This window comes from Pimephales promelas, chromosome 15 (genome assembly GCF_988280905.1).
Source record: "Pimephales promelas chromosome 15, fPimPro1.hap1.1, whole genome shotgun sequence".
In the NCBI taxonomy this organism is placed as follows: domain Eukaryota; kingdom Metazoa; phylum Chordata; class Actinopteri; order Cypriniformes; family Leuciscidae; genus Pimephales; species Pimephales promelas.
In genome coordinates this window covers 10,738,925-10,750,721 of record NC_142783.1, presented here as the reverse complement: position 1 = coordinate 10,750,721, position 11,797 = coordinate 10,738,925, and positions in this window count along the sequence as shown.

Genomic DNA, 11,797 nt, shown 5'->3' with positions numbered 1-11,797 from the left:
ATCTCTGCATCAAATGAACACTTAAAGTTTTTTTCTAGGACCTACCATTTTCGTACAAGTGCAAATGTTACAACTTACCCCATATGCGGGGTTAATTGTAGCAGATAGAGGGGTTAGTTGTAACACTTGTGTGCAACACACATAATTCAGAACTATTTTATTTGTATAGTTTGATATTGTTTGTGCATCTGTATAGACAGATATCCATACATCCATCCCTCATCCAATCATCCTTCTATTGTGGATCAATATCATGGATAGAGACAGAAAAGGGCTGCACAGTTTTGCAATAAATAATAATAAATAAAATTATAAAATATTGTAATTGCAATTCAATTAGATTTGTGTGTGGCAGCTGCATGTACAATTATTATTATTAATAATAATAACAGTAATGATAATACAAATTAGCTTAAAATAAAAATTTAAAGGGTTTATTGCATTAATAACAGGCCATATTTTTAATAAATAAACAAGTTATCATTCATAGTACACTAAATTTTAAACATTTTAAATTTCAACATTGTTTGTGAAAGTCTAACAAAGTTAAATGTAGGCCTATACTCAAACCTGAAAAGTTGTGTGGCTCCGTTTTCATTTGATTATCATTGTACACTTGGCGGCTTGTTTGTAACACAACTAACCCCGCTGTGTATTACATATTTTAAGCCTATAGCTAACAGTCGCCAGGAATTGCTGACATGTTTCAAAACGGTGCTGTGTTTGAGCAAACAAGACAGTGATTAAGGCAATTAGATTTGGAAATGTATACACCCAACTCAGAAACTGAAAAAAGCCTATGATGAAAAAATGTACTTGCATGGTGTCAAAAGCAAAACACTCTTTGTCCAGTATCTTCACGAAATATAATCAAAACTTTCCGCAAATTCGCAGGAGACCGTCTTCTGGCAGCGAGAGAAAAAGAGCGGAAAGACAGCCTGCTTGATCCTGACGAACTATGTAAAAAGTCTGTTACATTTAACCCCGCGTTCCCTTTCGTAGTCACTTCGAGTTACGTCAGAAGTGACGGAGATTGGGGGTTTCGCATAGAAAGCCAATCCTCTTCGAGTATTTAAACACGAGCCAATGGCATGCAATGCCTTGGGGCTGCGGAAATTTGCATTGCGTACTCCGCCCTACTCCGTGAGTATAAAAGGAGGAACGAGCGCGCGCACTCACTGCTGACTTGTCTTCGACAGTTCGAGGGCAAGAGTGCGGTTCCACTGAAACTATTTCAGAGGCTCCTGGGGCATATGGCATCCGCGGCCGCGGCAACGCCGCTCGGTTTGCTTCATATGAGACCGCTTCAGCTGTGGCTTCGCGATCGAGTCCCGAGGTGGGCATGGCATCGCGGCTCGCTCCGAGTTCCAGTGACTTCAGCGTGCCGCCGAACCTTCTTCCCGTGGTCGAACCTCAGCTTCTTACGGACCGGCGTCCCTATTCAGCGAGTTTCCAGGCATCTCGTTGTCTCCACGGATGCATCTACCACGGGTTGGGGTGCCATGTGCAATGGGCATGCAGCCGCCGGTTCCTGGACAGGAGCCCAGCGCCTCATGCACATCAATTGCCTCGAGCTGTTGGCAGTACGGCTCGCCCTACACCGCTTCCGAGCGTTGCTCAAGGGCCAGCATGTGCTTGTCCGCTCAGACAACACTACGGCAGTAGCGTACATCAACCACCAGGGGGGTCTACGCTCACGCCAGTTGTCGCAGCTCGCCCGCCACCTCTTGATATGGAGTCAGAAGCACCTGAGGTCCCTTCGTGCAGTTTACATTCCTGGAGACCGGAACTGGGCAGCCGACGAGCTGTCCCGGGTCCGCCCCATCTCCGGCGAATGGCGACTCCATCCCCAGTCGGTCCAGCTGATTTGGGACGAGTTCGGGGAGGCACAGATAGACCTGTTCGCCTCTCGGGACTCGTCCCACTGCGCCCAGTTTTATTCTCTGACCCGCGGCACTCTCGGCTCGGATGCGCTGGCGCACAGCTGGCCACGGGGCCCACGCAAGTATGCGTTTCCCCCAGTGAGCCTCCTTGCACGGGTGTTGTGCAAGATCAAGGAGGACGAGGAGCAGGTCTTGCTGGTAGCCCCCTACTGGCCCACCAAGACGTGGTTCTCCGATCTCATGCTCCTCGCGACAGCACCTCCTTGGCCTATTCCTCTGAGACAAGACCTACTCTCTCAGAGACGGGGCACTCTGTGGCACCCTCGTCCCGATCTTTGGAGGCTGCACGTGTGGCTCCTGGACGGCACGAGGCAGGTTTGAGTTCGCTGCCACCTGCGGTGGCGGCAACCATCACTTCCGCAAGAGCGTCGTCCACGAGACACCTTTATGCGTTGAAGTGGAACCTCTTCGTCAATTGGTGCTCTTCTCGCGGAGAAGACCCCCGGAGATGTTCGATCAGTGTCGTGCTTTCCTGCCTGCAAGAAGGGTTGGAGCGCAGGCTGTCGCCCTCCACTCTTAAGGTTTACGTCGCGGCCATTGCCGCTTCTCATGAAGCAGTGGAAGGTAAGTCCTTAGGGAAGCACGACCTGGTCATCAGGTTCCTGAGGGGAGCGAGGAGGCTGCATCCGCCTCGTCCTCCCCTCGTACCCTCTTGGGACCTCTCGGTAGTTTTAAGTGCTCTGCAGAGGCATCCCGTTGAGCCTTTGCAATCGGTAGAGTTAAAGTTTCTGTCCATGTAGACAGCACTCCTGGTTGCATTGGCCTCCATCAAGAGGGTGGGGGACCTGCACGCATTCTCCGTTGACGAAGCGTGCCTGGAGTTCGGGCCGGCTTACTCTCACGTGATCCTGAGACCCCGGCCTGGATATGTGCCCAACGTTCCCACCACTCCCTTCCGGGACCAGGTGGTGAACCTGCAAGCGCTACCCCCGGAGGAGGCAGACCCAGCCTTGGCACTGCTCTGTCCGGTACGTGCTCTCCGCACCTATGTCGACAGAACGCAGTGTTTCAGGACCTCAGACCAGCTCTTTGTCTGTCATGGAGGGAGCCAGAAGGGAAGGGCTCTCTCAAAGCAACGGCTGTCCCACTGGATTGTGGATGCCATTGCTTTGTCTTACCAGCAGCAAGGCCTTCCGTGCCCCCTTGGTGTGACGGTCCATTCCACTCGGAGTGTGGCCTCCTCTTGGGCTTTAGCGCACGGCGCCTCGCTAACAGACATCTGCAGAGCTGCAGGCTGGGCGACACCCAACACCTTCGCCAGATTCTGCGAATTGAGCCGGTATCCTCTCACGTACTCGTTTCGGCCAGTTCTGGATCCGCTCAGGTGTCTTCGCTTGCTCGCCACTCCACTCCCCGGACTGGATAAGTGCGATATTTCCTCAGTTCTTCCATTGAAGCCTTGAGTCCTCCAGCACCGACGATGCGGGCACCACTGCTGTGGCTCTGGATGCTGGCTAGGTGCCTCCATGCGTACGGTTCCCCCTTGGTAACCGTCTCATGTGTATTATCCACTGTAAGCCTCTCTGAGCATGTGTCTTCCCTTGGCAAGCCATCTGCCACCCCTGGAGCTGAATTTAGTGCCACCTGCGGTTGGTGCTCCAGTGATTCCATATGTGTTCCTATGTGGCCATATGTGTATTCGTAAGTCCTCCCTTCGGTAGGCAGCTGGTAGCATGTCCCCTTCGGGATATGTTTCCCAGTGTACCTTGGTAATCCTGTGTCTAAGTCGGATCCCCTAAGGAAAACAGGTAAGGCTCGGGGGTTCAGACTTTCGCAGGGCACTGGAAGACAGCCTGAAGTTGGCGTGATGGCACAGACCCCCAATCTCCGTCACTTCTGACGTAACTCGAAGTGACTACGAAAGGGAACGTCTCGGTTACGTATGTAACCCTCGTTCCCTGAGTAGGGAACGGAGACGTTACGTCTCCCTGCCACTTCTGCTGTATCGCTGGGTAGATGCCGAGTTCAGTCTTGGCTCCTCAGCGAAGACATACTGCGGTTGCGTTCACTTCCTCCTTTTATACTCACGGAGTAGGGCGGAGTACGCTATGCAAATTTCCGCAGCCCCAAGGCATTGCATGCCATTGGCTCGTGTTTAAATACTCGAAGAGGATTGGCTTTCTATGCGAAACCCCCAATCTCCGTCACTTCTGACGTAACGTCTCCGTTCCCTACTCAGGGAACGAGGGTTACATACGTAACCGAGACGTTAGGTTGTGCCCCGTGCTCCCCAAATTATCTTTTAAAATGAATAAAGCGACAAATTCACTCTTTAATTAGCATCACTGTGTCCATTTTTAAATATATATATATTTCTGAACTTCCACACAAACAGGTGAGATAAAGAAAGAGGATAATTATACAGTTGTCAGGGTGTGGTGCAGGAACAATGAGAAAAGGAGTACAAAGTTCCAAAGCAAAGAATTTACTGAAAACAATATAACTTAAACTGGTACAGAAAGGCAGAAGGTACACACACACACACACACACACACACACTAAATACAAAGGAGAACATTAAAGTGGTCATAATCTGGCTTTTTAAATTTTATTATTTGTTGACTGACGTCAACTTATAACGTTCGCTTGGTTTTTGCATTCAAAAACATCAAAATGAATATTGTAATAGGTTATTTTGTACCCTAGTTTTGAGCCTGAAAAACGCTGGGTTATGGGCGTCTCGCACTGAAGACTTGGAAGTAAACGCCCACTGCTGTGAGTGGATAACAGTTATAATGAGTTTCAACTCACCCGTCGATGCACTTGGGGGAAATTGTTTTGAAAACGTTCAATGTTGTAAAATGGCAACCGGAATGATTCGCCAGTCCGTGTGTTGCACCATTCCTGCCTGTCAGATCCAATATAAACCCACGGCACTGTTCTTTACTCTTAATCAGTCTGGAAATCCAGTCTTGTTTACAACAATCCTACAAGAAATTAAGCAAACAGATGGACAATGTTTTACCTCATCAGCTGGTCCATCCAGTTTGTCATCACGAGGTAGGCATCTATTGTTTTCAGCTATGTGTGTAATGCAGGTGTAAACCGGCCATGTTGAAATCATAGGTTTTAGCAGGTTTTAACTGTTGCTTGTTGCTTTAACTGTTGCTTTCTAACTGTTATGCGGCGAGTTTTGACACCGAGACAATGGGCAAATTCTTTCTTTTTCGCTTATTTATTGTCATTGGTCTTTTTCCTTTTACTGTCTTTGTTTTATGAGCAGGTGACACTCGAGGAATGGGCAGTTTAGGTTGTTTCTGCTCCCAGGGGCGAAAATTTCATCAAAATGTTGGGGGGGACAATAAACATAACAATTCTCAAAAGCAAATTTTGAAGGGGACACCAATAATACAGGCAAAAAAAATACAGAGGAAAGCCTTACTATTATTAGTGTAGCATGGAGACCATTTCATTATACTTCTTAAAATTTCTTTCTGGTTTAAGCCAGCAGCGAATCTGTTTACATACTCTCCTCACGCAGCGCAGCGATTTCATTTCATTCATTGACTAATTCTTTAACTATATTAAATGATATAAACCAACTAAATCACAGTGAAAGCGTTAGAATCTAAATGCACAGCGCACCCGGACTTTCTCATCAGTGTATGGCCAGCAATATTGTAATGTTTAATGACATGAAGATAGTGTCTGTTATTATTGTTATGTACAAATACAATCGTTGCTGAGTCTGCGGTCTGAAAACTTTACCTCAGATCATCCGTTCATTGAATGAATTGAGAATCTCACCTGAAAAATCCAATAACATCAGCAATTGTCATTCAAGCAGCTGATTTCTGTAAATGAATGCAAAACTAAATGTATATTGCAGCATAGGGCGAAGTCAGGATCCATCAGCACCGATTTGAGACAAAAATAATTTAAATTGTATATAAAACTATGTAAATGGCGCTCTGTGGCGCAGCAGGGTTTTGAACACGGTCCTGAGCCGTCGCTGGGCGCCGCGGACAGACGCCGAACGGCGCCGCCGGTGTGTGTACACTCATAGAGAATAAATAATGTGTTCAAATTTTAAAGACGTGGCGCTGCGCGACGCGCCGCTACGCTTCTCGTCCGGTGTGCGACCCCCTTTACTGGAGTTCCACAACTATTCAAAAACTATGTTTTTCTCTCCCGCTTACGGAATGTGTGTGTCTGAGGTAAAAGGGACGGAGGCGGTGGACCAACGCACTGTGAAGCAAGGGAGGGGGGTCTCAAAATGTTTAGAACGCTTTTTTCGTAATTGCCCCGTTTGCATTTGTGTTATTTTATTTCTTAATTATTTTAAGAATATATCATTACATTATTTACAATACACATATTTTAATGTTTTTTTTGGGGGGGACAACCTTCATATAGGGGGGGTCCTGACCCCCCCGACCCCCCCGCGATTTCCGCCTATGTCTGCTCCATTAGCACAGCTGCGGCACAACGGCAATCTTTGGTTTGAATGACGGCTGTGCAAGAGAGGGGTGTGATCAGCGCGTGCACGAGTGTGGTTGACACTGATAAGACACTCCTCCTGGCTCTGATTGGTTGTTTCTGACCAGGAGCGGTGAATTTCTGCAAATGGCAATAGGACCACTGGGAGGAGCCAGAGGAGCTTGATTTTTTCACAGATTATCTGTCTCATATTCTACTGTCAGGATATAATGACAGTTTTAACAAATATGTAAAATATTTTATTTACAAAATTTACCTACAGCAGCTTTAAGTTTTTCCTGCATTATTTATAATCGATGTTGATCTCAGCTTTACTTCAGTATAGACCATTTCACAAGATGTAAACAACACTGGTCCAGAAACACTTCCTGTTTCAGTTAGTAACTGTTTTCTTTATTTCACATGTAAAGAAAACATCTTAAAGATGTTTGTTTAACTTTTTGATTCAGTTTTAAATGTTCTGTTGGTTGTATTTTATCCCAGCTTTTATGTAGTGTTAAAAAACTGAAACAGGATGTGCTTCTGGACCAGTGTTGTTTACATCTTGTGAAATGGTCTATATACAAGAATTTTAATAGTTTTATTTAGGAATAACAACTTAATGCCCCAATATACTTGAAGGGATAGCTCACCCAAACATGAAATTATCCCATAATTTACTCACCCTCAAGTTATATTAAAAAAATATTCTGGATCTTCCAATCATTATAATGGCAGTGAATAGTAACTTATATTTTGAAGCCCATCCATCCATTATAAAAGTAGTCCACGACTACAGGTTGTTAATAAAGGCCTTCTGAAGCGAAAATATCAATATATGCAACTTTATAAAAGCCTAAATTAAATCCGTTTATCATATAAACTGATCGAGTCTCTTCAGAAAGTTAAAACTAATCCGCTTGATTCATGGATTAGTTTTACAATCTCTTTTGAAGCGTCTCTTTTGAACTTTTTGGAGCATCAAAGTGGTAGTTGCGATTTCCTCAAAAAGATCTTCATTTGTGTTCCGAAGATGAATGAAAGTCTTACGGGTTTGGAACAACATGAGGGTGAGTAAATGAACAGAATTTTCTTTTTTGGGTGTATTAACTCCCTTAGTGAAGTTAGGGTTAGGGTTTTTTGAATTTGGAGAGATGTTCATCTGAATAGAGTGTGTGGCAGCCTGAGCTACCCATAATGCTCTGCTTATGGCCGTCTTTGGAATCGGAGAGCATCACATGCTGCATTCAGACACACGTGGCCACTGCTCCCATATCAGAAACTCCCTATCGGAGTTATTCAGGGCAGCTGTGCCAAGAATAGTCGTGCACTGTTTGTGAACATCTCACTCGGCAGGGGGGGATTTAGAATTAGCAACAGAATGTTCCTCATGTATGTGAAACTCCCTTTTTGGTCTGTTTTCCGTATTTCCTCATGGTTTCCACATGCCACTGTCTCTGTTTTGGCAGGTGTCCGGGTGGTGTCTGGTCTGAGCGGGTAAAGCCTGTCGCTGGGAGGTAAAGTAGGAAGGACCTTTGGGGTTCCAGAGCCAATCTTCCATTACGTGTAGTACGACAGCATGAGGGGGTCTGCGAGGGGATTTCGTCCTGCTTTCCTATTTGTGCACTACATGTGATATATGACATAGAAGCAATGACATTATTAGACTTAAGGGAAAGTCATTCTGGTTGGTTACCAAATTGTAGGGGAAGCATTATGCATTGTTTTTTAAACGAATAGTTCAGCTAAATAGTTTTTTGTTACTACATTATTTCTTTAATTATTCAATTCCAATAAAAAACCCTAATCTGGTCTAAAATTAAAACAAAACATTCTGAAACGTTCATCTGAAAACATTCTAATGTCAACACAAAATTGAAATGTGAATGTGTTTTTTTAAAACATTGCTTTTCATAATCTTTTAACAGAATCCAATAAAAAAATCCTTTCAGTGTTTTTTGACCTTGTTTTAGAGTACAGATATCTAAACATTTTTAAATGAAGATACATTTACTTGAGAAAGTATTTTTTTTTTTAAATGTGAACTTGTCAGTAAACTTGTTACTTGACTTGAAAATTACTAAATTATCAAGTCTTGTTTTTTGGAAAAAAACTACAACTCAACATAGCGAGTTTGCACTTAAAACAAGAGAAATATCGGTAACACTTTATAATAACTACACGCTAATAATCATTAGTTAAGCATGAGTAAACCATTAATTGATCATCCATAAAGCATTAATAGACATTAATAAGCAGTTCATAAATACAGCTATAAATGCTTTCTTCTTGATTTATACGCATATCTATAATTTGTTTAATAATTGTATTTTCATCCTTTATTAATGATCAATTTATCATTTCTAAATGAAGAATTGCATTTTTTATGAACCAGTTATTTAAGAGTTTTCAGTGGTTCATACGATTACTTAGAACGAGTAAGTAAATGATTAATAAACTATTTAAATGTACATTCATACATCTTATTATTCAGACATATAGTGATGGTTAATTAATGTGTTAATAAATGCTTTATTAACATGTATTAATGCTGTAATTAAGGGTTAATTTGGGTAGTTAGAAAGCATTTAGTAGTGGTCAGTTAACTATGTTCATGAGCTCATCTAAAATGAGGACTATTCATGCCTTGTAAAGCATTTTTAAAGGCTGTTAAATATTTCTATGTTCTGTATCACTGCGTTGTGTTTGTTACATTTTACTGTTTAGAAGATTGACGAGTCTTTAAATCACCTTTATAAATGCTTTACAAGGCATGAACAGTCCTCACTTTAGATTAGCTCACAAAAATAGTTAACTGACCACTACTAAATGCTTTATAACTACCTGTATTTACTACATTTACTTACACTTTCTAAGTGATCTTATAAATGACTGACAACTCTTAAACAACTGGTTTGTAAATAATGCTATACTTCATTTAGAAATTATTAATTGATCATTAACAAAGTATGAAAATACAATCATTAAACGCATTATAGATATGCTTATAAATCAAGAAAAAAGCATGTATAGCTATATTTATAAACTGCATATTAATGTCTATTAATGTTTTATAAATGATGAATTAACTGTTTACTCATGCTTAACTAATGATTAATAGTGTGCAGTTATTATAAAGTGTTACCGAAATATCTGCCATTGGATACGAAAAAAAACTTAATTCAACTTAATTTTTCTTAACCACTGGTGGATATTTGTTATATATTTGTTATAGCATGAAGCATTATAGCGTTTGTTATAGTCATTTCATTTTTCCATAAAATAAGTAATTTTGCTTCTCAAGTGCATCTTCATTTAAGAATGTTTAGATATTATACTGGAAAAAAAGACAAAATCGTTTACTTTAGAAAATAACTTTTTTTATTGGTTTGATAATATATTTTTTTGCTCTTCCTCTGAAATGACAACACGAATCCCTCTCATTTTTCAACTTCCTCCAACCACCAAACTTCGTTTTGATATGCAACATTTTCAGTCAAGTGCTGTTTTACATAAATATCCTGCCTCACTCAGAAATATGTCAGATTACTAAACGCAGTCTTTTGCTGATTTCAGTTATATTCAGATGCACAGAAGCTTTGGTTCTATATCTATAAGCCACTCATTTAATGTCACAGCCGTTTGGACAAGTTGACCTTCTACAAATCACAGGATGGCAGCAATGCACTGAATTATGACCATACCCATTAAACCATGACTGTTGATGTCTGTGACCTGAATCTAGATGAAATTATTAACTTTAGTACTGTAGTATCCATTGTTACCTCAAAGCTGCACCCAGGGTAAAGTATCACACTATCTCAGGTTAGATGGAGCATGAGGCACATCTGGTGGGATTCTAGATTCCTGACTAACTGCTTGACTTAAAGGGATAGTTCACTTTGAAATTAACTTTTGATATGTTTTAGCTTACCTCTAGGGCATCCAAGATGGAGGTGTCTTTGTTTCCACAGTATTTTCAATTTTGATTCTTTTTTCGGTCAAACCATTGTTGTCTATCAGTCATATAATGGAGGTTTAGGGGGTCCTTCCTTGGTTCACCTCTTAAAGGAGAACTCCGGCGCAAAATGAACCTTTGGTCTAATTACACATTGTTACCTAGTCAACCGTTATCTGAGATTTGTTTTCATGATTGCCGAATGTAAATAGTTTTATCTATAAAAACAGTTTAGCCTATAACGCTAGTATACCGCTAGTTATAGGGCGTAAAGAGTAATGACAAATAAAAATCGCTTGTTATTACCACTAACAAGGCTCAAAATAGCCCCACACTAACATGGTAGCATAATAAGGGTCCCTACATTCAAACCGAAGCATTGAGAACTTTGTCAGTGTCCATACAGTTTAATAAGAAGATATTTTATACACACAGTCAACTTCGCGAAAACAGGAAGAAGCCATCTTTGAAAAATAGTCTCTACCAGTCGATCTACGAAAGCCAATCCAAGTGCGCTGAACTGTGCAGAATCTCATATGGTCCGTTGTTTCCGGAAGAAACACAAAAACGAACCATTTTCTTCTCTTCAATATGTACATGTAGACTACTGTTCGCTCTCACCTTATCACCTTATTCACATCTCACCAGCGCACTTGGATCGGCGTTCGTAGATCGACTGGTAGAGAACAGTACTTATATCGTTTTTACCTCGTGTAACCACAGCCACGTCCAACTGATATGACGGCACAGGCGCTTCGGTCTGTGCATGCGCTGGAAGTGATTGCTTGTGTGTACGTCACTCATTTGTTTACACAGAGATTTTGGAAGTTTTACCTTTCACTGAAAAATTAAGATATATCGAAATCGTCTTCCATTGCGATTTCTAAATATGTTTAGATCTTTACAGTGAAAGGTAAAACTTCTGAAATCTCTGTGAAATCCAACTTCCGGCGCATGCGCAGACCGAAGCGCCCGTGCCGTCAGATCAGTTGGACATGGCTGTGGTTACACAAGGTAAAAAATACTGTTCGTTTTCTCACACAAACCTTTACTTGTTGGGGCACATCATTATTAACTAGTCATTTAGTAATTGTAGTAATTTCTACATGAATTTGCACTAACAATGAAGTAATTAATCATGTATTAATGCATATTAGTATACCTGTCATATTACTTGGAAGTTGAAATACAAGGCTTTGGCTTATTCTGGTAATTAACATATTAATTAAGGCTATTAGTTAAAAAAATTAGTTATTATGGAATTAATCCACAATTACATATTTAATTAATAACAATTCATGTATGAACTAATACATTAACCTTACAGACTCTTAATTAGTTCCTAATGTGGTAATCATTAATGAATAGCTTAAATAATCATTAGTTACACATTAATTCAGTCTTATCTGTGCATTAGTTAAGCATGAATTAATGCTTATTAGTGCACATGTATTGTAAAGTGTTACCAATTAATTTA